A 26,488-nucleotide genomic window follows, 5' to 3' on the forward strand; every position below is an offset into this window, starting at 1 on the left:
TAGAGGTTAAAGGAACAGCTTCAAGTCAAAATCCATGAGGTCTTACTGCTATCCCTGAGAACTGGAGGGTTTATCTGAATTAGTGGATCTTATCCCCTCTGTGCCCTTAAGGACTATTTGCAGTGACTTTCAATGGCTGTTGTCTGGAGAAGAAATCCAACACCTGCTGCCTCTTGCCATTCTAGAAGTTCTGCATCCTTCACATTCCCATTCCGTAGCTTGATTTTTAGCTGAGGAACATAAACATATGTTCTCAATGAAAACACCCCTTCAGAATTTCTTCCCCTGGCTTTGCAAGGTCAGGAAGATAAAATAGGAGTGATTCCTCCCTGCTAAAACCCCAAACTGTTCCTGAGAAGTGCTCTTTCAAAGTGATAATAAAACGACAATCTTCCATGTAAACTACACAAGTAGAATTGATATATTCTGAATCACATACAGAAATTAAACCTGTTTCTGAAGTGTGTTGTTTCCTATGGAGACACCCTTCCAAGAGTGCCTGAAACCCTCTAGGCATCAATGACTATGCTTCAATCTGAAGGACCACTATATTATTAATTCATTTGGGTTCTGTTTGTCCTAAAGCTCTTCCCACAACATAAACAAAGCAAGTTTGATTCTTTTCCTTATCTCCATTTTAAGGGAATCCCTTGCATAGTTATGAGGCATCAAAAGAGGTGAGAGGCATCTCCAGCTGCACTCAATATGCATGAATCTTAAGGTCAGTTGCTGACTCTCATTAAGATGGGGGAGCATAGGGGTTGGGGATTTAGCTCAGTGGTAGAGCGCTTGCCTAGCAAGTGCAAGGCCCTGGGTTCGGTCCCCAGCTCCAAAAAAAAGAAAAGAGAAAAAAAAGATGGGGGGCATCTCTGGGAAAATAAAGTCCTTGAAATCGCCTGAAGGAGCTGAGCAGGTCTAAGTTCCTGCAGAGTAATCATTTACTCATTAAATTATATCTCATGCGAAGCTGCCCACTTGGCTGCCCACTATGCATTTTGCAAGGATGCGTGTTACTTGGGAAAGAAAGTGATTCTAGAAAGACTGTAATATCATTGGAAATGATAGGGAAAAAAACTCACAACAAAGGAGAGTTTGAGATTTGCTCCTAATGGGCAAGGAATGAAATTCTAAATTGATAGCTTGAAGTCAACGAAGTTACTGAGTCTGTCTTACCAATCATTATTCAGATTATACAAGATGATGAACTATAAACAGTCAGCATCCTCCTCTAGCCCAGCTAGATGACTCAGCAGGTAAAGGTAAAGCCTGACAAACTAAACTCAATCCTCAAACCTATGTCACAAAAAAATCTGAACGCAAAGATGCATATCTGTGATCCCAGCTCTCTTGCTACAACCTAGAAGGCCGAGACAGGAGAGGCACGTGGAAGATCCTGGGTCAGCTAGCCTGGAGTACACGGCATGGCAGAAAAAACAGAAGATGCCCTGCTGCCCCCAAAATGTTGTCTTCTGGCTTCCTCACAGATACTGACAAACACACACACACACACACACACACACAGGCATACATACATACTTGTGCACACGCACACACACACACAGAGCTACACACATGGGCACATGCCACAGTGATAATCCTTAAAAGAATGAACTTTAAACAATAACTGTATGCTAGCATTTCCCATTGTTTATGGCCCCAAAGATTTCTTCCTACACACCTGTGAAAACTGACATTTATTGCCAACACTTCCTGTTTCATAATTTTTAATTACTTACTGTCATAGTGCTGAGCCCAGTGAATCTTCCTTTTCAATGGTATTTTTTTAAAAAAAAAATAATACATTCACTTCTGTCTTTATTTAGTTTAAGTAGGATCTTGTGCTACAAAGAGAAACACTATCACTATGTTAATAATGACTGTATGAGGGTTTCAGCACACTACTAGCTTTTACACCCTTCATTTTCTATATTTATGAAAAAAGACATTTCTTTACTACGTAGATAATCAATGCATTCAGGTACAATTACCTAGTATTTTTAACAGTAAAATATTAAATGCATACAAATTACATATAAAAACTAAAATATGTATTATAAAGTTCCACCTCAGGTTGAAAAGACCAGAAATACTTAAATGAAACCTTCTTAAATTGTGTGAATGTGAATTTAATTCACTTTTATACACTGTAATCCAACAAAGCCATAATAAGGGCCATTTGTTTGTATAAATTTCAGTGCTTGGTAGTCACAGCTTAACCCAGACAAGTCAAAAGTGATATTCTTAATAATCTAATACCACCTTCCCATCAAAGAATGAAGAATAATTTACATTCCTTCTCTTTCTTTTCAGCGTTTTCTTGAGACAGTCTCTTACAGCCAGGGTGCCTTCCTACTCCTTATGTAACCGAGTTTTTTCCTGAGCTCCTGAGTGTTACAATTCTAGTTACTCCCCCACAATATCCAGCTGCAGTTTTCCTTTTACTATAAAGACCCACCTCATTTATTAGCTTAGATCCTTTTCAAAATGATTTTAAAATTTGTCTGTACATTTTGGTGTGACTTTAGCAACTCTAACTTATAATATTTATTTCAAAAGATTGTCTTTTGAGTGCCAAAAGGAAATGTTTTATTAAATTTATTAAGGATTTGTTGAAAGTATTTCCTTATGATGTTCGCATTAGCATATTTTTAGTCTTTTGGACAACAGCATAGGAATGCGTTATAGGTTTGTTCTGTCGTAGCAGCTCCACTCCCTGCTCCAACAGTAGTAAGCTTCTCTTAAAGATACATCCAGTCTTCAGGTAGATGTCAGAGGTGACCTGTGAAGATGGTTCGCTACTCTCTTGACCCAGAAAACCCTACAAAATCATGCAAATCAAGAGGTTCCAACCTTCGTGTTCACTCTAAGAATACCTGGGAAACGGCCCAGGCCATCAAGAGTATGAATATCCGCAAAGCCACCGATATCTGAAGGATGTCACTTTAAGGAAGTAATGTGTGCCGTTCTGGTATATGGTGATGGAGTCAGTAAGTGCGCCCAAACGGTGGGGCTGGACACGGAGACAGTGGACAAAAAAAGAGTGCTGCACTTTTGCTGCACAAGCTTAAAAATGCAGAGTGATGCTGAACTGAAGGGTTTAGATGTAGATTCTCTGTCATTGAACACATCCAGGCGAACACAGCACCTAAGATGCGCAGACGAACCTACAGAGCACACGGCCGGATTAGCCCATCCATGAGCTCCCCCTGCCACATTGAGATGATCCTCACTGAGAAGGAACAGGTTGTTCCAAAGCCAGAAGAGGAGGCTGTACAGAAAAAAAAAATATCCCAGAAGAAACTGAAGAAACAAAAACTCATGGTACTGGAATAAATTCAGCATAAAATAAATGCAGATAAAAGTAAAAATAATCACTAAAGATGCCCCCAGAGGCATTTTTTTAACTGGAAAAAGAGCTTAATTATAATTTAAACATAAGTCAATATTTAAATACCTATTATATATTCTATAGGCAAAGCTGAATAAAATGTGAGTGCACCCATGCTATAATTCTGCAGGATGCAGGGAGGAGGCAAGGATCCATCCTGCATCAGTTCACTGGCAGTGCTGGGATGCACACTCCCTACCTGCACACTTACAAAACAGAAATAATAGATTATGCAACGTTATGGTAAAAGCAAAATATGGTTTATCATAACAATAAAAAACGTTTCAGTAGAAAAATATTTTATACTATCTCTGGTCTGCAACTTAAACTTTTTTTCCTAAAGAAAAATGTTGCTTAACTGTGCCAGTCAGTGGCTGCAACTGTTCTAGAAAAATGCATTCTAAATTTTACTAATTAAAACTTCTAATATACCTCGGTGATCCCCCCCATGGTAATTCTCAAAGATTTTTATCTACTTGTAAACAACATTGTTATCAGCTCTGGCAACTTTGGAGGTTACGGTTGGGTGGCCAAGTTGGAGCTTGGCAGAGCATCCGGGAGCAGCCTGTATCAGGCTGTTGCCTGTGAGAGCTCGGGGTTTGTTGGTGAAGCAAACCATGGATGTGGGTCAGGAACTGAAGGTCTGGGCGTGGGGCCTGGAGCTGTTGCTGCTACTGCTCAGTGGGACCAGCCTTAGGGACATGACTGGGCTAGCAAGGACATGTTAGAACCTGCGGCCCCACCTCGTTCTGCCCACATCCCTCCAAGGCAACCTTCACGGAACAATGGCTTCTGCTTCACTTTCAGCTTCAAACTCTAAAGTAAAACTGTATGGGGGTGAATGGGGGAGAGGAGTTAGAGAAACATAATTCCCATTCAGCCAAGTCTTCAAGGTACAAACCAATACACCTGTTATGCTCTAACTCTGCCCACGCAGAACAGAAGATAATATGATTTGAAAGAAACAAAAAAACGTTTGAAGGAAAAACAGAAATTTTTAGTTTCATTGACAGTATGAATAGATTTGAGTCCTTACGCTGCCAGCAGGACTCCATGTTGAGGTGTTTAGAATTTACAGTTCCTTTGTTTGATAAAGAGTAAGAATTATGACTTCTCTCAAAAAGAACACAATTTTAATCATAATCTGCCAATCTTCGGAAAAGCTGGATTCTGCACAGAAGACAGATACTTTTCAGCTGCAGAAGCATTTTAAAATACTCCCATACTCCCTCAGTCAGAATAGTATCGTTCAAGGAACAACAGATTTGCTGCTAAGGTATGATAACTCCTACTTATTACTACACAAACATTATCTCCTCAAATGTGAGCTATCTAATGGGAGGGTTAGCAGAACATTAGCATAAGATTAGAAGTAAAAAGTACTTTTCTGAGAGGCAGGTGAGAGGCGTGCAGTCTGCTTTTGATGTCTTCTGCAGAACGTAGTACTAATTGGCTGTCAGTACACGTGCTGATCCAGGAATGGTATTTCAGGCGAGTGAATCTGAGGGCTGCTTTTACTCCCACAGTTAATGCTAGTGAAGATCACTTTAGTATTTTACCTTCAGCGATTTTTCACTTAGCTTCAAGGTTAACAGGTGGAAAACTGCAGGTCTTTTAAAGTTTTAAGTAAAGCATTAGGAAGCTCTTACTGGGTGTTGCGACTGGAACTTATAATGTACCCTGCGCTCTCATGAATTTGAAGCTGGTGATACTGTTGTTGGGGTTTTTTGGGAGGGCACCGGGAGGAAGAAGGATTGAAACTTTTACGAGGTAGAAATAGCCCACTGAGGAGAAAATCGGACTTGAGGTTTACAGCCTGGTTTCTTCATGTTCCTCTCTGCTTTCTTCCTGGTCTATGGAAATGCAACAAGCTCCGTGTTCCTGCCACCATGAGACTGGTTGCTCCCATGCTTTTCCTGACACACGGGGAACTACATCTCTCAAACTCGGCCGAAATAAAGTCCTCCTCCTTTACACTGCTTCTTGTCAGGGACTTGGTCAGCTCAAAGAGGACAGTAACCAAATATATTGAGCTTCTGAGAAAGCAAAGTGCTGTTTGTAGTGCACATGGAGAAGCAATCAATATGAATGAAATGATTCTTTATAGTAACGTGCTGGAGAGAGGGCTAAAAGTACGATCTCTTCTCTGAAGGAAATCATCCCCTCTGGCTATAATGAAATTTATAGTGAATAGTGAGCAAACATAAAATAGCAGAATGGAAGCCTATAAATGTCCTATTTTTATATTGCAAATATTTTGGCTATTGTTACTTCGGATAGTTAAGGCTGAGGTAAACAACTCTCCTCCCCCTACTCAACATACACGCAGCAGAAAGCCCTCTTTAGGAAGCCAATGCTATGGAAAGGAAAATGTGTTCACAAATCACCCCCAGAACATGAACAGAGAGGCTATCCATTCCCTCCCACCTCTGCCCAAGAGTACATTTCTGAGGAGAGCAATAGATGCTCCCAAGACATTAAAAATATTATTTAATTAAAATTATGGTAGGAATACCAAAAATTGATAGGTTTACTACCAAAAAAGAAAAAGCTTCAGAAGAATAAGTTTCAGTCTTTCTGGGAAAGAGGACAACTGAGCAGCACTAGATCTTATCTGGTGGGCTTTCAGACAATGTGTCAGAACCCTGTTCCTAGCGAGTAGACTTAGAGACTGTATAGAACTGGAGATATGTGTCCAGCTACATTTGAGAAATGTTGGCATTGATGTCTCAAAGAGCTTTCCACACACTCCCTATTCAGTGCCAGCACCTGCTGCCCACATTCTGTTCTTCCTCCACCTCTGTGTGTTGGGTATCAGGAACACTTGCTGATTTCTTCAGATTGAGAGGAACCATGCTTGTCTCATCCTTGCAGAAGGAATGTCAAAATTTGAACGTCAAGGCTGTCTGATCCAGTATGGTGTGAGAATCTGAGACCTCCTGGAAGTGAGGAAAACCACTTTCCACTTGTTAGGAATGTGAGTTAGCCTGGAATGAAAAAAAAAAGGCAATTAGGAAGCCAATGCAACTCTCTACTAAAAGCAGATCTGTTATAGGAAAATACTAATTTTTCTCAAACAGTAAACTCATCCAAGGCAGACACAGGAGGTAAAATTACCAAGTTTGTAGAATACTTATTAGCTGTAAGGGTTGAGAGGAAACACTTTTGAATGGCTCTATTATAAAGTTTTTATTTGGTACCATCGAGTAGTTACTGATCCAGTTGTCTGAGATGAAGAACCATGAAAGATTATGTTTGTAGAGACGAATGGTAATTTGGTTTCAAAACTGCATTCAAGATGCTTACAGACCAAGGAGAGATACCCAGAACAGGTTTATATAACTGACTTAACCCTCAGGAACAATCCGCAAAATACAGAAAATACACCCAGCTTTTGAGTCAGAGATTAAAGCCATGAGAGTGAATTATAGACACTAGAGGCACTGTGTAAGAAACAAGAACAAACAGACAGACCTGCTGACTACTAGCATTAAAAGAAAAGACCAAGAAAGAGCAGAAATCCAGGCAATGCCATAAGATAGTGGCTTCACGGAGGATAGAAATGTTCTATGAGAGTGAAAAAGGGATGATCTGATTTTGTCCAGAGTAAGAAGGGAGCAGAGTAAAGTTAAAAGAAACACCTCTAAGTCAAAAATAAAATTTCCACAGCAGCATTAGAATAGGATGAGAGTGTCACAAATACGCAGAAGTTTCTAGCTTCTCCGTGAAATAGATGTCACAGTAATTAAAATGAAGACATGAGCTGAACAGAAAGGACACCAATGGACATGCCAAAGTAGACAAATCAATGACCATGAGACCTCAGCCTTACACGAATAACTATGGACAACTAAGGAATGATGAGACCAGAAAAAATAGTGTTCCCAAAGAAAGAGATCTCCAATTGGTTATCTAAATGGTCAGCTTAGAATACATGCAAACGGTTAACATTGTAGAGACTGTTACATATAGGTATGTGAATGTAACAGCAATTAGTGATAAAGAGGCCAAAAATTTTAAAGAAATTTTAAATATGGGAGGGTTTTAGTGAAAGAAAGAAAAAGGAGAAATAATTATGTTATAAATCTAAAAATTAAAAAAATATTAACAATAACTATGCTAAAATTGATTACAATTTTAATAATTAATAAAACCATGTAGTATATGCTTCATATATATTTTATATGTTCTAAATTTTTAATTAATGTATTTCTCTGCTCAGTCCATTAAGAATACCTTTAAATCCTTGAGAGAGGAATTTCTGGCCTTGTCTGATAATTCACTGCGATGTTTTGCTATTATGGCCTGGGAGTCTAATCCTTCATTTACTCAGGCATAGTCATTGAATGTGCTTCTGCCCAATTAGTCCAGCTTCATACAGCTGTGTCCTCCTGTCCTCCAGTGGGGGAGGGAGACACACTTCTGACCGTAAGGAGGTATGTAAGCCTTTTAAATGTGGTACATGCTATGAAAAAGACACAGGGAACAGAGTGAAAAGAATCTGGAAATGAACATGGATGGATGGGTCATTTTCAAATGAGTTGATCCATGTAGGAAAACACCACAAAAGCAAATATTCAAAGAAGTTTTGTGGCATTTTGAAGACTTAGATTTTCATGTACATTATTGTTAACAATCTACTGGCATGCCACAATGTAAAATTCAATTGAAGAATAACAACCCAGTCCATAGGTGTCGATGTTTTATTTTTATATATTGTTGTTTGCACTCATTATTTTAATTCAGATTTTTTTTACCACAACTAGCATATAAAAGTAAGCACGCATATTATACATCTTTGTCAGATTAACTAGAATTATAGTGACATACTGAAAGGTTTATCCCTTTTTGTCCTTCATCTGTTATTCCACTGAAGTCCAGAAAAATAAAGGCAGCATTCTGAACCTTTCTATGTAAACTTTAGATTAAACCATAATCTTTGAAAAATGAGTTCTATACAAGTCGAACCTGAACTTCGTCATTTTGTTCATAACATAGTTAAGTAATGTGAAATTATTTTCAGCAGCTTGCCTTATTTCATATAGGTCAGGCACTGGGTTGGTTGAATTTGTTCGGGTTGTTTTGCTTTTCTGGCTCCTGCTTATATATATATATATTTACCAGACTTTTTTATTTAGAAATTAAAAGTTGTTATATTGTGCATTACTGCAAACCAACAGCCAATATCAAATTAAGTGGAGAGATACTTGAAGCAATCCCACTAAAACTGGGGACAAGACAAGACTGCCCACTCTCCCCATATCTATTCAATATAGTACTCAAAATCCTAGCTAGAGCAATAAGACAACAAAAGGAGATCAAGGGGATACAAATTGGCAAAGAAGAAATACAGGTATCACTATTTGCAGATGATATGATAGTATACATAAGCAACCCCAAAATTCTACCAAAGAACTTCTACAGCTGATAAACAATTTCAGCAAAGTGGCCGCAGATAAAATTAACTCAAATAAATTAGTAGCTTTCCTTTGTACAAATGATAAAGGCCAAGAAAGAAATTAGGGAAACAACTCCTTTCACAGTAGCCACAGATAATAGAAAATATGTTGGGGTAACTCTAACCAAACAAGTGAAAGATCTGTATGATAAGAACTTCAAGTCTCTCAAGAAACAAATCGAAGATCTCAGAAAATGGAGAGGTCTCCCATGCTCATGGATTGGCAGAATAAACATAGTAAAAATGGCCATCCTACCAAAGACAATCTACAGATTCAATGCAATCCTCATCAACATCCCAGCACAATTCTTGAAAGATATGGAAAGAACAATTCTCAAATTCATCTGGAAAGGCAAAAAACCCAGAATAGTGAAAATTCTTAAAAATAAAAGAACGGCTGGGGGAATTACCATCCCTGACTTCAATCTCTACTACAAAAATATCTGTGCAGTTTTTAACAAAAAGAAATTTAAATCTTGACATTACAACATTGACAAGAAACACACGTTTGTATTGGTTTAAATAACGCAGATATAAAGCAGTAATTGCATGCTTCCTGGGTCTGAATCTAATTTGAGCTAATTGAGAAAATGATCAGAAATAAATCCAGATAACTTTGATGTCTTATTAGTAGAATAATTTTATTTCCCCGTTTTCAAATTTATTTATAGCTCTATGTTACTTAGTTCTGGCCCCTGCAAGCTCATTGTCAACGCCTGAGTGGCTGCTCTATTTTTCCATAAAATCTCAGGTCATGGCACCCTCAGCGCTCTAAACTGTTTCCATCCTGCCCTTTACCAACTAGTAACGATCTTAATAAATAATATCCATGTGGTTAAAAGATCATTCTGTTTAATTTAATATACAATAAAATGATAGACCAATTCCATTTCTCAAACCCAGTTTCTAGCCAAACAACTAGCAAAGATAGGCATCTCATCTTTGTCCACTCTTTTTTTTTTAATACATAAATTCATTTGTACAAAATAGTAGGATCGATTATGACCCTTTTGTAACTGTGTATCATAAACTTCCATGCTGTCTGTTTGCCGCAGAGAGTCTCCTTTTGTAAAGCTGGAAACACACCTTTGCCCCTTACTGTCTTCTGTTTAATTATAAAAGGATATTCATTTTAGCCTTGCTCATAATATTAAAACAAATGGATATTCAGGCACAAGGTTTTATTTAGATAAGCTATGATTTAGTTAGGATTGAGGACATAAAGCAGTTTAGGAGAGTGAGCATTTTGGGACTAGATCCTAAGGGTTTCTGTAATGCAAGTGAAATTTATTCCCCAATGTTCATTATCAATTCAGTTTATTATACATGGCTTTAGTTTTATTTTTAAATTTTAAGATCCAGGAAGAAAGACAGTCTTCCCACCCCGAAGTTGCATTTCCTCCAACACAACATTCTTTAAAGAGTTATTTAGTTTTAGTTTATGGCTATGAGTGTTTTGCCTCAGTGCCTACAGAGGTTCAAAGATGGAGTCATAACCCCTAGAACTGATCACATGATCGTGAGTCGCCATGTGAACGCTGGAAATAGAATCTGCGTCCTCTGGAAGGGTAGCAAGTGTTTCTAAGCACTGAGCAATCTCCCCAACCCCCAATACCACATCTTAGTACTTATTTGAAGTCTAAGATTGCCTCATAGGAATTGCAGTGTTTCCTATGGCTATCTAGTTTTTCTGGTTTTGTTTATTTTCCTGAAAATGGAAATTTATTTTAAGTACTAAAACGCTTCCAAATGAACTTTTAAAACAAGTTTGTCAATTTCTCATTTTAATGTTAATATTTTATGAGCACTCTTGAATAAATTTGGAAGGATTTGATATCTCACAGGAAGTCTTTCAATCTAATAACAACAAACATCAATTAGTCAACCCTTCACTTAATGAGTTTATAAGTAGACTTAAAATGTTGCTTATTAGTTCCTTTATATGTCTGTTCAATTTGTTTTAATACATTTGCCTTTGACTATTTTAAATTATTATGAATGATATGGAACATGATCTTACATTTTCAAATTCACTATTTTTAATTAGTACACCAGAAAAAATCAAATAATACTTATCTAGGTATTACTCACTTTTATGTCCATTTTAACTTGAAATTTTATAGAAATATTTCTCTTTCATTAGCATCCAAAATTCAACTATTTTCTAGATAAATATATTTGGGTTCTTTTTTAACTCTTAAGTGTGAAAAATGTGTACACGATATTTTGATGTGTCTGTGCATTATGGAGTAGCTAGACAGAGGTAACTGACATGAATTCCCTTAGTCACTGTGATTTCATGATCAGACTATTTCATGTCTAGTCTCTCAGTAATTTTCAACTACGTAATACATCATTGTTCATGTTATTCAGCTATTGAGTATGTGTGTGTATGTATGCATGCATGTGCATGAGTATATGAAGGTGTACATGCATATGTATTCATACGTGTGTAAATTCACAGTGTCATTCCTTGGGAGATTTTCAACTTGATTTTTTTATTATTATTTATTTTTACACTCTAGATTTTATTCCCCTCCCAGTCCACTCCTCGCCCCACCCCCACCCCTGAGGGTTCCACCTCCCATACCTCCTCCTTCTCCCCCCCCCCATTGGCCCCCTCCCCGGCCAACCCCGACCTCGCCCCTTCTCCGCAAGATGTCCCGACCACCCACCCCAACAGACCTCTAAATTTCCTGGGGCCTACAGTCTCTTGAGGATTAGGTGAATCTTCTCTGACTGAACCCAGACCCAGGAGTCCTCTGCTGTATATGTGTTGGAGGCCGCATCTCCGCTGGTGTATGCTGCCTGTTTGGTGATCCAGTGTCTGAGAGATCTCAGGGGTCCAGGTTAATTGAGACTGCTGGTCCTACTACAGGGTTGCCCTCCTCCTTAGCTTCCTCCAGCTTTTCCCTGATTCAACCAGAGGGATCAGCAATTTCTGTCTACTGGTTGGGTGCACATATCTTCATCTGACTCTTTCAACTGCTTGTTCGGTCTTTTAGAGAGCAGTCATGGTAGGTCCCTTTTTGTTAACGCCCTACAGCCTCAGTAATGGTGTCAGGTCTTGGGGCCTCCCCTTGAGTTGGATCCCACTTCGAGTTTGTTGCTGAACCTTCTTTTCTCAGGCTCTTCTCCATTTCCATCCCTGCAGTTTTTTCAGGCAGGAAGAATTATGTGTCAGAGCTTTGGCTGTGGGATAGCAATCCCATCCCTCACTTGATGCCCTTTCTTTTTGCCGGAGGTGGTGGATTCAATAAATTCCCTCTCCCCACTGCAGGGCCGACTTGATTTGTAAGGCAGGGTCTCTCACTGAGACCAGTAAGCCCTGAGAGTCTGTCTGTCTCTGCTTTCCCAGTGCTGGTGTTAGAGACACACACCAGAATGTAGGTCCCAAGGATTGAACTCTGGTTGGTCCTCAAGCCTGGACAACAAGAACGATACTAAATGAGTTACCTGTGTGCCGACAATTACTCACTTTTATATCCACTTTTAACTTGAAATTTTATTGATTTTTTTCCATTTCATTGTCATCCAAATTTAACGATTTTCTAGATATATATAACCTCAGCTTCCAATAGTAATTTATCTCCTTTCTTTCAAAAATTTACAATTTTTCCTTCCACTAAATTTACTAACTAGGATTTATGGAGTAATGTTAACTAGTAATGACAGTTAATTACATCTCTCTGCTACACTTTGGTAGAAATATAGTCATTGTTTCATAGTGGAACTGATCATGGTTTCTGGTTTAAAATAAGCTATTTCTTTATATTGAGTCTTTTAAATTAGAATTTAGTGTGAGTTTTACCATATACCTTCTCAGAATCGCTTCCCTGTTGACTTCTTACCTGGTAAAGTTTAGATTTATTGATACTCAGTTCTCATTAGATGCCTGGTTGAACTTTGCTTGACCAGACCGCAGTATTGCTGTAACGTGCCGTTTCCTCTAGAGACGGGGTATTTAAGTATTTAAGTATTTTATGTGAAATACTTAAATGGTGCCTATCTCCGTGTCATGTTTGTCTGATTTATATCAATGCTATGTCATTGGTTAAAACGAGAAACATTTTTGCCTTCGTTTCCTGTGCTTGCAAACGTTTTAAAAGTATTTTATCTTTCTCAAATATTTGACCAAATTCCACTAAGAAACCATCTGAGTCTGGGGTATTTTAAGTCAAATAACTGACATTTTGGTTTCACTGATTTATCTATTGTGTTTATTTTTCTCATATAAGTTTTAGTAATTTATAAGTGTGTGGATTTCTTATAGGCTTAAATGTGCCTAGGAAGAACCATGTAGCCTCGCTCATTTAATAAATCCACTCCATAACCATGGGCATTCTTAACTGTACATATCCACAGAGGATGACAGATCCAAAGACAGTATGCACAGGCATCAGTTAACATAGGGCAAAGCCCAAACCACTTGACAACATAGGAATTTCCTCCCTGCTCTCACTTTTCACTTTGTACAGTTGTCTTGCTCTTTCCAATGAATCTCATGACTTGTTGCTGTGTAATCCCTTTCCTATTTCACTTTTCTACTCCGTTTATCTTGTCTCTTACCTTAATTTTTTTTCCGTTTTTTCTTTATTAACTTGAGTATTTCTTATTTACATTTCGAATGTTATTCCCTTTCCCAGTTTCCGGGCCAACATCCCCCTGACCCTCCCCCTCCCCTTCTTTCTGGGTGTTCCCCTCCCCATCCTCCCCCCATTACTGCCCTCCCCCTAACAATCATGTTCACTGGGGGTTCAACCTTGGCAGGACCAAGGGCTTCCCCTTCCACTTCTTACCTTAATTTTAATAGTCAATCTCTTTCAGTATTTCTTCTTTAATAAGTACTTAAGGTTACATTTTGTATGTTACTAAAATAGTACTTCATTTTGAATATGCAGGGGTTTCATGTCTTTAAAACTAAAAGTGTGTATATCTGAAAACCTTTGCCTGCTCAGAAGTCACATGAACCCTTTGAAAACTGTGAGGATTCCTCTTGGGTACCGGATCACTTCTTCCATTTATGGCTGACCCCATCTGATTCCTTAAACTCATGCACGTCTCATCCTTTTTCAGCACCTCTGCTGCTTTTCCAGCTTGATACATGATGCAGAAGAGTGGAATGGCATCGCTTTCGTATCTTGATTCAAAGTTAGGGATTATATATTGCTACCTGCCAGCTTCTATCAGAAAACTCAGATTTCTTTGTGACTTCTGCAATCATATGCCCACCTGTACCTTCTTCTCTTGACTGCATTCAGATCAGGAAAAATATGAACAATCTTTAAAAGATAAAGTTTGCAGATATCTCCCAGATTTGTGGAAGATAGCAGTTTCTTCTCATTTGTTCACTGATTTTGCAATTTTCCGCTGTCATTTTATGGTTTAAAAAAATGAGATAAAAATGTTACTAAACATCAGTATTTACCATTGTTCAAACCATCAAGATTATTAAATAGGACTGAAATTAATGAGACCATCTTACTTGCTTGTGGACGAAGCTTTCATTCAAAACATCTGAACGAAATATATTCAACTCTTTCTGAAAAAAAAAAGAGTAAGAGGAAAATTTACTTTCAAAAGTAAAACCACCCTTTTAAAGATGCTATACATGAGGTTAAAATCCTGACAGAGTGTATGAATTGAAACATTAAGCCAGAACAAACGCTCTGGAGAAGCACAGCCAATAACAAAGCCTTTCCGCCTGTCCTTTGGTACCTCTTATCAGACTTCCCTTCCCACTGTATGCAACCAGAAAACTGAACAAAGCTGGCACATGAGGTTGTAGATATCAGGCAATAGCCAGGAGAGGTCTGTGATCTCTAAGACAAAGAAAACAAAATGAGCCTTCTAATTATCCTACATATCTACTTGGTGACTGATTCCTGACCATGCTATAGGAAATACAATGCTATCTATCTGTGAGTTAGACATGTGGGGGCAGAGTTCAGACAAGCTGGGGCAGGTGGAGTCTTGAGTAAGATAACAGTGAGAATCAAGAGCAAGGGCTCTTTGATTTTGCACTGTGGCTTCCAAACCTTTGGTTAAAATCTGAGTTCTCCATGTTTATAATGGAACCCAACGAAGGGCAATGAACTACTCTAAACTACTCAGACCCTAGGGAAAGTTAGTGTAGTTTAAAGGCAAAACACAAGGTTAGGCTATTTAGTGAAGTGCTATTTTCAACATCTACACACACTCAACGACTGAATGTCTACACGAAGAGAGAAAGATCCAGTTCCTCTGAGGAATTAAAAACGAGACAATTTGTCAATATTGAAACACACTCAAAACTTAAAAACAAACATGTCAGTATGAGGGAAATAAGTACAGGTATTATGACCTCTGGGAAACAAAGTGTAGGTTATGAAATGTTAGGAACAGTACTGTAGAAATTTTTAATCCCAATCTGGACTTCTACCTCACTTTGACCATTTAGTCTCTGGATAAAAGCAGACACAATCTTGAGATTAACAATAAGCTTTAAACAGCACAAGGGCTAGGCAGACATCTACCCTCTATGTTATTAGAATCTACTTTCCTTTTGATAACCCTGAGTTATAAAATTATTATGCTCCACCTGGGCTTCTCTTATCTCCAGTTGGCCACCCTCAGGGCCACGTTCTCATGACTCACCTACCCCATGGCGGCTTCTCTCTCCTCCTCACTTTCTTCTCTCTCTTGTGGTTCTCCTCTGACGAACCAAGCCTAGGAACCCTAAGGCCCACCTATATGTCTTCTGCTGAGCTATTAGCTGTTGGCATCTTTATTGGCCAATCAAAAATGGAGATAATGTCACACAGAGTCACTTGGGTCTATGTGTGGATTCTCTCGTCTTGAGGGGCCACACAGCAAAAGGTCAAACCTCAACAGAATACTATCTGAATAAAAAATGATTTTATACACTTAAAACACAGTAGACACTGAGTGAGAAAAACAGTCATCTATGTTAACCTACAGAGAAATAGAAATCATCCAAACATAATTCCAGAGAGAAGAGAAACTAGAAATTTTACCAGAAATTCAGGAACACATGAGACAATATCACATAATTCAACTCACTCCTAAGTTAGTACCTCATAAGATTGTAGGAAAGGAGGCAGTGAGTAGATAGAATTATTTGAAGAAATAATAGCTGAAATATTCCAAATTTGATAACAACTGTAAACTGATACATCCAATAATTTTATTGAATAAGATGAAAAATGCAGACAAAAATATTTAAAGCCCAATACATCAAGGTATCCCATAACTAAGCTGTTTCAATGATCATTTAAAAAATGATCCAAAATGCCAGATTAAAAAGACACACATACAGTGAGCAAAGTGTGAACACAGACTTCACATCACAATACAAGCCAAAAACTGGCCACCATCAAAATATACAAGTAAGTAAGTTGCTGTACATTGGTACAATGGAAAATTGCTTAGTAATAATAAAAGTAGATTTCTCCTAAGAGCAGCAATGTTGAGAAATACCAAAGTTTGAAAATATCTTAATACTAATAAAAAAAGCTATACACAAAAGAAAGTATCTACGGTGATATCATTTATATAAAATTCTAGAAAAATTAATTAATTATGATTAATTAATTAATCATAAATTAATCATAAAACAGAATGTAATGGATCCACAATGGATGCTCAGGGCCAAAGATATGTAACATGAAAATCAAAGAGAAAACGGAAGCTTTAGGATGATTGATATTTGCTCCTTGGCTGTCAAAATTCATTACTATGTATGTTTAGAGACGATGCATTTTATTGCATATGAATCCTGCTCGTTGCTGATCATGTTTACAAAACATCAAATAGAGAGAAGCCAACAGCAAGAAAGTCTGCAACTCTGCAGCACCAGTGCTGAAGAAAGAGTACAAAGCAATAAAGAGTGTCAAAAAAAACTCCAAATTACCCAGAAGGTGTTCATGGGGATTAAGCTGTCCTTGCTTTGAGCATGCTAACAGTGGTCTCCAGACTGCAGGAAACTCAAACACAGGGCTCGGATACCTCTATAAATACACTGTAAGAAAAAGGAAAATGGTGAAGAGGGTCTGTGGGTATAAGCGATACATAAAGATACATTAAATCAGGGCTTTAGCTCAGTGACAGAGCACTTGTATAGCAAGTTCTAGACCCTGGGTAAACCTTGGCCCAGAAAAATATACATACATAAATAATGATAATCATTGATCAATACCACACATGGATCCTAGAATCATGAGAATATTCGTTGTTTTCTATACCATTTCTTTTATTCCACAACAACCGGGATTTTGTTTTTCTTTAGAAAAATCAAATTGTAATAGCTTTCTAAATTGGCAGAATCACTAAAATTTAAAGCACTTTAAAGTTCATCTAGTCTGTATGTGTTCCTAAGGCAAATATCTCTTTTGCATTTGCTACCACCAGCTTTTCTGTCTCCTGACAGTATCAAAAATGTCTAATCTCATCATCCTACACCTGCCAAATCTGAGTGCTCATTTTAACATGACACTCACATGTATTGAAATTTCTATGGCATTCTCAACACATAAGAGATGACTTATATACTTGCAGCTACATTAAGTTTAATATTTCTCTAATTGCTCTTTTCCTGATGTCTTAATAGAACTTTTAGTCTTTTCCAATTGCTGAAAGCTCCTTGCTTGTCATTTCCTCTTTCAAAGCACCTCAGCAGAAACCACAGCACAGTGTGTTTCCAGGCCCTCTTCTATCCTACGAGTCAACTATACCAACCTTTTTCAGTTGACCTTGCTATGGTGTCATGACCAGACTTCTTCACAGTCTTGTTCTATTTGTTGAAAGTACAAAGTCTCTTCTAAAATGTGGCTGTCAAGATTACCTCTTAAGTTTTATGTGTACGGTATATAATGTCATGAAAGAAGTCAAATATTCATGAGTATAAATAAATTATGCTTATAAATAATATAAGTAGGTAGTACTTGTTATAAAACAAAAACTAACATTTTTATGTTCATTTCAAAACAGAAATTAACAGGAGCAAAAGATCCAAAGGAACAAAACAAACAGCAAAACAATACACTTGGTTCATCACGATCTGCACACAATTTTAATGTCTTTTCTCTGTGCCTTTGGATCGTAACACGCTTGAAGATGATTTAATATTCCAGTGTATTTTGCATATGAACTTTCGCCTGGCTTCTATTATCCTCTTCTTGACATGAATGATTGACTTTGATTGTTGAAATGTAAGCTTCCACAATCATCCATGCTAAATTGCATCTCATTGCGTACGTAAAGTTATCTTCTACATCAAGAAGTAGTCAATCATCTATCAATTATGTTGTCAGTGGAAGTCCTACCTTTGTCCTTTTTGAAATTGTGTGCCAGGATTTTGAATATAAACTGAAAGCAATATTTAGCACCCATGTCTCCATGGAAATGAGGAAAAGAACACATACAATTTGTATTTTTTCAAATTATAGTAAATACACTTTGCTTTGTTTTTTTTACAAAATACTGTAAAAATCTGTGTTTTGTTTCTAATAAATTATTGTATGTATTCACTCTGTTTTTGATTTAAGTTCTAACACAAGCGTATAAGGAATTGAAGACAAGAATAGAATGCTAACACACTTCTCCATGGAAGGGTATTCGATTGATTCAATAATTACTAAAAGCTCACAGATACAAAGATTAATTAAATACAGTTCTTTTGTTTAATAATTAACAAGGGAATTGACCTGAGTCAGAGTCAAGCAACACTTTGGGGATGATGGACCTCATGGAAGTCTTGAACTCCTCTTTTAAGGATGGTTTATATTATTACTGTTCACATCCACTGTTTATGGATAAAGTCATATCGCTGTTCTTCACCAGCTGCCCTGACTTATTAGAGACTTCCAAGGAAGTGAGAAGAGATGAGGGCTTATCCAGGCTCTCAGGAACTGGGTCTCCTAAGTGGGCAGTGGAACTTTAGGGAGGTCACAGGTGATCTGTTTGTTTCAATTTAGGTCCATCTGTGACCACAAATTGCAATTCTCAGAGTAAGCACTTTGCTCCAGGCAATGAAGAATGGAAATCAGATAATTAAGAAAGTAGGCTGCACAAATTATAAAACAAGGTGGCCTTCTAAATTAGCATTATATGAAGCTCAATTAAATAAAAGGAAAGCATTCGTGTCACTTAAAGCATTGACCTAGAAATACTGCTGTAATTTTCAGTGTTGTGGTCCAATGTGAGCATTTCAATATGTTAATAGGCTTGCAGCTTGACACACTGAGAGTCTCCATCTACTGATGATTTAAAGTGTATTTGAAAACTTCAGAGAAGGATTCTCATCATGGCTACCTTGTGTACTGCAAGCATTGATGTTAAAAGATCAAATGATGTTTGGAGGCTCTTTTCAGGCCTCAGGGAACAATGAAAAAATGTACAAATGTTAAGGCTGCTGCAAAGAAAACCAATTATTTAGGTTAATTTTTATATTATGCTAATAAGCCAAATGAAAATAAAAATTATCTCCTCTTCATTAATTGGTGCCAATTTTCAATGTGTTAGCCTTTTGCCTCTTGCTTATTCTTTTTTTTAAAAAAACAGAAGTTCTCTTTGATGAGACCACATTTGATATAATGTGAAAGACACAATTCACAACCCACAGTGTAAGAATCAGTGGCTTCCCCTGGGTCCTGCTAAGACTGAACCCCCAGTGAACTAGACTATGGGGGGAGGGCAGCAATGGGGGGAGGGTTGGGAGGGGGACACCCATAAGGAAGGGGAGGGGGGAGGGGGATGTTTGCCCGGAAACCGGGAAAGGGAATAACACTCGAAATGTATATAAGAAATACTCAAGTTAATAAAAAAAATAATAAAATAACATTATCTTTCTATTCAAAAAAAAAAAAAAAAGAATCAGTGGCTTCATTGGCCCCAGTTTTAGGAAGGTGATAAATACCAAGACACACAACCACTGAACCAAGAATGGGGTCCCCATTGGAGGAGTTAGAGAAAGGATTGAAGGAGCTCAAGGGACTCGCAACCCCATAATAACAACAATGCCCACCAACCAGCTCCCAGGGGCTAAACCACCATCCGAGTACACGTGTATATGTAGCAGAGGATGGCCTTGTTGGGCACCAAAGCCTGCCAAGGTTGGACCTCCAGTGCAGGGGAATGTCAGGGGCATGGGAAGGGGGAGTGAAGGGGAGGGGGCACACCCTTATAGAAGAAGGGGAGAAAGATGGGATAGGGGGCTTATGGCCGGGAAACTGGGAAAGGGAGTAACATTTGAAATGTAATAAAAAATAAAAATCAATATCAAGACACACATCAGATGCAAGCCAGTTTACAGATCCACTTGAAAACAAGGGAAATTTACAAAATTTACATTGCTCATCTGAGACTAAGAGTCATAGAAGTGTCCATAAGTTTTCAGTAAAAGTATTTTTCAAGAATAATAAATTAGTAGAGATTTCCATTTGTTATTACTTAACTTTTCTGAAAATATTGCCTATGACTTCCTTAATTTGGAACATTTGGCTGTTTTATACATGTTTTTCATTTTGAAATATAAATTTCAGAATTGATTGTTAATTGTGAATTTTGTTGGCATTAATGCAAAACTTCCAAGCAAACAGAAAAGAGCTCCGGATGATTTCTCATCATCCAGTGATCACGTCCAATGATTTGAGTCCATATTTCTGAACTGTACATAGTTTTTAAGTCACTGTTGAGGCAATACTTATTTGTTTTAGTTTCTTTTTAATGACCATACAACAGAAAAATGTATTAGACTACACAATAATTCTCACCATCTAGATCTGAAGGATATGAAATCTGCTTTTCATTTATAATAACAATATAAAAATTGCAAAAGAGAGCAGGAAAGCTTCTGTTCATGTATAGCAGATCATCAAAACATGGTATAATCCATCATTAATAAGCATTTAAGAGTATGTCAGGATGCCTGGGCAGTTAATCAGTTCAACTAAAGTGATTGTAACTTGGAGTCATTTATGACTTCTCTTCAACATCATGTATAATAAAAGGATGGGTGATGGATGAGGATGACCGGATCTAAACAAATAAGATGTGGGCGTATTGAGTTAGTAGTTGGACATTGTGAATAAAGACCAAATTTCAAATTTGGTCTTTATTCTTTAAATGACAAACAAACATCCATATAGCATTGAAAATGTGTACAAATCAGAATCTTCCTATTCAGTGGATGGTCAATTTCCTTTTGAGCGTTTAATGCTCTGCTTTGGAAACTACAAGAAAACATGCTATCTGTAGTCCTAAGCCAAAGAGGTGAGCTTCTGTCCCAGAAGGGATGAGAAGAGGTACCCCATGCCGCATCCATTCTGAACATTCAGATTTTTAATGAAAAAAATCACTAATCTCTTAAAGGGCAAGTGATGGATAATGAAAGAAAATAATCTAAAATAGTGTCAGTGTAAATAAAAGCATGGGGTAGGGGAGGAAGAACTAGGGAATGGGAATACAAACGCTAAGAAACGATAACCCTGAAAGAATTGTCAGGCAACTCACAAAATTAGCAAACAGAAGATGATCAATTCTACGTGATGTCTGGGAAAGGCAAATGAAAGAAACCAGTTATAACTGTTTTTCATTCTGACAAAAATAAGGGTCCACAAGATGGTTCATTGACTAGTGGCCCATGCTGCCAAGACTGACAACTTGAATTCAACTTCTGGGACATACACATAAGGAAGGAGAGATCTGACTTCTACAAATGTCCTCTATCCTCCAAAATAATAATTAAATGAATAAATAAGTAATTTACAAACAAGAGTGATAACATGCAGTGGTGGTTAAGAACTGTTCTAATGGTTTTTTAATGCTATCTGGTAGCATCTTTGAAATGTAAACTACTCCATATGATTTTACCTCTGATACTAAGGTTGCATTTTGGACCTCCATCATTTAGAAACAGAATCGTGACCATAGAAGGCTATACAAACAGGACATTTACTTCAGTGAAGATCAGTGAATGGTGATAAGTGACCGAATCAACAAGAATGTTTATGGAAATGTGAGCTAGATATACTAGTGAGTGATGCTCAACTTTAGAAGAAATTAATCAATACATTCGCATCTATGATGATTTATCTGGATCATTGAGTAAACTAGTGTAATAGAAATAATATTTGTAGCAAAAAATGTTCAAATCCTGACACATAAAAAATTTATGTAGAAATAACAAGAATTATCCTAAAGTGACTATACTAAAAACCTCCAACCTGCATACTTTTCTAACATGGGCTGTATCTCTAACCCCACTTTAATAACTTGTGATTAATAACTTGTAAATAGTAACTTAATAACTTAAAAATCACTCTAGAGAAAAATGTCCAAAATGGGTAAAGAAAATGGGGGAAATTTCTTCTTCAGTACAAAGAAGAAAATCACAAATTCTGTCATTGTCCTTTCAGAAACTCTAGTTTAATGCAGACAGTTATCTACGGGGTGGAGCATTTTAGATAAAACTGCCATTGCTCCAGCAACGTCTCTTGGGAGATTGACCTTAACTGGGAACAGAGATGATTCATTCCTAACAGGATAGAGAACTGAGCATATAGTGATGTCTGTCACTGTTGTCGAACGTCTCCTAAGATCCTTTCTGATTACTTCCTTATCTCTAAGAAAAAGCAGCAAAAACTGCACAGCCTGACTGTACCTGACAAGGTATTGCTTGGAGATCTGAAACAGAATGAGAATGAGTAACAACTGCTGTCTAGGGTGATGGAATGAACCACATAAACCTAAGTCTTCTGGCCAAAGAGCTGGAGAGATAGCTCAGTCTGTAAATTGCATGCCTTGCGAACACGAAGATTGGAGCATGAATGACACCACAAGTTGTCCTCTGCCTTCCACAAACACACGTGTGTGTGTGTGTGTGTGTGTGTGTGTGTACATTTGTGTACACACTCAAAAACACTTGCACATGTGCTGCCCACATGCATAATTTCTGATCAATTTATTTTTAGAAAATCAGTTTATTATCAGAAATTTTAAATCAGAATGGAGAGCAAGGCTATAATATATCTTTCTCTGACTCCAAAGAGCAGATGGTCAGATTTCATACAGATTTGAATTTTCCCAAGTGAGCAAAGAATGACCGAATGTAAGGGAGTGAGTATAAAAATGTCCCACAGCACTATAAAAGGCAAAAGTGTCTTAATATGTCCAACTGTATAATCAAGTAAGGTTGAGCTTAAATAGGCACAATTCAAGATTAAAACAATGGCTGCTGATGGTGGTGTATCAGCATGAAAACATGCGATAGTAAGAAAATTTCAGATTTCTCTCTGATTTCTTGGATTTCAATCTAGTTCCATTTACCAAAACTGAAGAGTTCCTTTCAAATGCAGACTTCTGGGCCCCAATGCTACAGATGCTGCTAGGAATGGCTTGGAGCCTATAAATCAGTATTTACGGTTTCTCTAGCTGGGCCTTCTGCATGACCATTTCAGAATCGATGGCATGCTAAAAGTCTGGGTTCAACCAGAAACATCATCCAACACAACTTTTATGAGAGCTGCTTCCATTCACCGTCATTATCCTGATATTAGGAACCATTAGACACGATGACATCAGAAATGATGTCCATCTGACTCACTGATTTCTACTGAGAACCCACCATGATGCATCATAAGCAGTAATTATTTGGTGGATAATAAATGAATGACTGAAGTTCTGCCATATTTGATTTCCAGTGACCTTTCTTATGCTTTTCCCACTCATTCTTTCATCATCTTTCCAAACACAACAGCTATTAACTGTACACTTACTGAATGTCCCATATGCTCCAAACCATCAGTGCGATACTCGATGAGCTCTTACTGTATTCTAGTGAACACAGAATGGTTTGGGATTGCCAAACTATGAGAAATTCTCCAAGCACCTTTCTGCTTCTGCTTTCTGGAGAGGCAATTGCTATGCAGCTGCAAGTGACTGCGATAAAATCCCAGACAATAATTCACCTTCTCTGTGACTTTTATGGCTGAGCTTAGGAGTCTAGTTCATTTTTTCCCACAATCTGTGTGAAGCGTAATGCTCATTTTCTCACAACAGTAGGAAACTGTCAGTGAATTTTCTCAAAATCCAAGCTTTCAAACCCACAACCTCCTGAAAACAAGGTGCCCGCTGTCTGTTTGCATTTTGAATTATTAAACAAAGGATTTTTAAAATATCAATATTTAGCACAGTATAAATATATATGCAAACATTTTCTTAGACCTACATGTAGACAGTATCACATCAAAACTGAAAGGGCTATCTGAGGGTATTTAATAGATTAGTAGAGTAACTATAGAATTCTTAAGGACAGAAACATTCAAATCATACTATAACAAAAGACATTTCCATTTCCCATCTGCGTTATTATCAAGGGACGGTGTCAGAAACAGACCTGCCATCCTACCTCCTTGGCAGAGAAATGAACATTTCCTTGTTCTCTTCATAAAGAATCACAACAGAAAAACATCTGCTTTTTGTTGTGTTTTTCTACATTTAAAGTCACTTCTATATTAAACTATGTTTTTGAGACTACACTCTTCATCCTAGAACTTTTGTGAACCCTGGAGGAGCAGGTGCTTGAAGAATTTATAACAAATATACTAATACTTGTTAAAATATTCAAAGTGTTCCTGATGAAGAAAATGAACTTACTAAGTCTTTAAATGGTGTGTGTGTGTGTGTGTGTGTGTGTGTGTGTGTGTGTGTGTGTGTGTCCCCTTTTCCTTTATTTAATTGTGGAAATTGAGAAGAGAACATATTCTACCAAAGTCTGTGTTTACCTGAAATGAATGACCCTGGAGAAGGACTAGACAATAATGTAGGGTTTTTTTTGTTGTTGTTGTTCTTGTTTTTGTTTCTTTAGTTTCAGTACAGGGAACTATCTGTGAAGACATTTCTGTACCAGGCTAAGTAAAATGTTGAATTAGAAAATTATAGAGAAAGTCACCAATCAGTTGCTTAAATTAAACCTTTATATTTCTTTAGGGCTTCCACAGGTTTGCCTGCCCATTAAGCTTTTTATGGAATTATTTTGGGGTCTTGATACCAATAAAACCAATATCATTACCTATGACTAGAAATAATGACAAACTTGGGGCTGGGGATTTAGCTCAGTGGTAGAGCGCTTACCTAGGAAGCGCAAGGCCCTGGGTGCGGTCCCCAGCTCCGAAAAAAAGAACCAAAAAAAAAAAAAAAAGAAATAATGACAAACTTCTACTAAAAACATCAAGACTATCAAGAGAGTTGTCAGGCATGGTAATGCCTGTTATCACATTGTTCAGGATCAGTGCAAGCCCCACCATAGCAAGACTCTGTCTCAAAACATAAACAAATCAATTAGAAGTATAAAAAAGGTGGTTGTCTAATTTCAACTTTATTGATCACATTGTCCAGTTAGATACTATGTGATAATTTGACCTAATGTGTACCAAGATGCTGACAAAACAAATCACAAATCTGATTTTAGTCATTCCGTGTCTATGGTACAGTATCTGAATTGGAAGCTACAAAACTTTCATGTTCCTAATACAAGTGTTTCACAGAGATCAAAGAGAACTGTGACTCACCCCAGGTGTGCTGGATTCATTCTGTCCTCTGGAATACTGTGCATTCCTTAGGGTGATTTAGGAGCACATGTGGCCTTTCCTAAATGGCAAGGCAAGCACTCTGCAAACCACTAACCTTATTAAACAGTGATGAACAGATATCGTTTTACGTAAGTCATGCTTATTTCAATTCCCTGGGAGGAAATCCATGTTGAGTGGGGAAATACCACACTGAGAATTCTGAAGTTACTTCATCTTCACAAATTACTTGAAATACCCAAGCTCAGAATGCTAAACAATTTATGAGATTTGTACAAAAATAAAAGGAAGATGGCCTCATAATTTTGAGACCATCCAAGGATGGTTAAAGGTTTTCTTGGAATTTCCTAAGTGTATTGCTTTAATGCACAGCAGTAAGTTATAATGTTGTATAATATATGTTATATGTTTTGTGATGTGGCAGGTGCTGAACCCTAAATAATTAAAAGTATCATTAGAATAGAAAGCAGAGACATCTATGAAGGTTATTATTTCTTCTGAATTCTTTTATCTTAACCTGTATCAGAAATAATACATAACTCAAGGTCAGATGCAGTGTCAACACCAAGTCAGTGGGAGAGAGGCCAGTTGGCTATTTGTCTTCCATATCAGAAGGCTTCCTGGAGCTAAATGTACCAGAGCGAGAATAAGGGGGCAGGAAATGCTGAGGTTCTAGGTGTGCAGGAGTGGAAGCAAGGACTTTTCTCTCAAACTTATCAAGAACATTTTTAGAAAACCAGAGGTTGTTATACTTTCATTTCCTCTTCTTTGTTTTGAGAATTGCATATATGAGGACTATAGTGACATCATGTTCTCCCTCCAACTCTTCTCATGACCCCCTTCCCAATTTCTTCTCAACTTTTGAGCCTTTATTGTTCAATTATTGATTATTTAATTTATAACAATTATTTAATTGTCAGATACTTATTTATGCATACCTACAGCCTACCATGTTCATTTTCTGTTGTTTATATGTATATGTGCTTAGGACTGATTGCTTGGGATTGGATAATCTATCAGGGGGTATGGCCGAGGAGAAGACTCATTCTGCCCTCT

The 26,488-nt window shown here is 37.5% G+C and overlaps 1 long non-coding RNA gene across 5 annotated transcripts; it reads right to left on the reverse strand.

Moving 5' to 3' along the window:
• Positions 1 to 1,804: 1,804 nt before the first annotated feature.
• LOC148005209 (uncharacterized) lies at positions 1,805 to 25,518 on the reverse strand. 5 transcript variants are annotated; one of them, XR_015622373.1, is made up of 6 exons: positions 25,415 to 25,518; positions 16,759 to 16,866; positions 14,332 to 14,388; positions 13,646 to 14,216; positions 11,532 to 12,270; positions 2,567 to 6,375 (listed from the first exon to the last, which is right to left on the reverse strand). It is a non-coding gene; the product is annotated as an uncharacterized LOC148005209 (long non-coding RNA). The 5 variants fall into 5 exon arrangements; XR_015622374.1 differs by lacking the exon at positions 11,532 to 12,270 and having other exon boundaries at positions 1,805 to 6,375; XR_015622372.1 differs by lacking the exon at positions 2,567 to 6,375 and having other exon boundaries at positions 10,200 to 12,270.
• Between the last annotated feature and the right edge of the window lie 970 nt (positions 25,519 to 26,488).

This window comes from Rattus norvegicus, chromosome 6 (genome assembly GCF_021556685.1).
Source record: "Rattus norvegicus strain SHRSP/BbbUtx chromosome 6, alternate assembly SHRSP_T2T, whole genome shotgun sequence".
In the NCBI taxonomy this organism is placed as follows: Eukaryota; Metazoa; Chordata; class Mammalia; order Rodentia; family Muridae; genus Rattus; species Rattus norvegicus.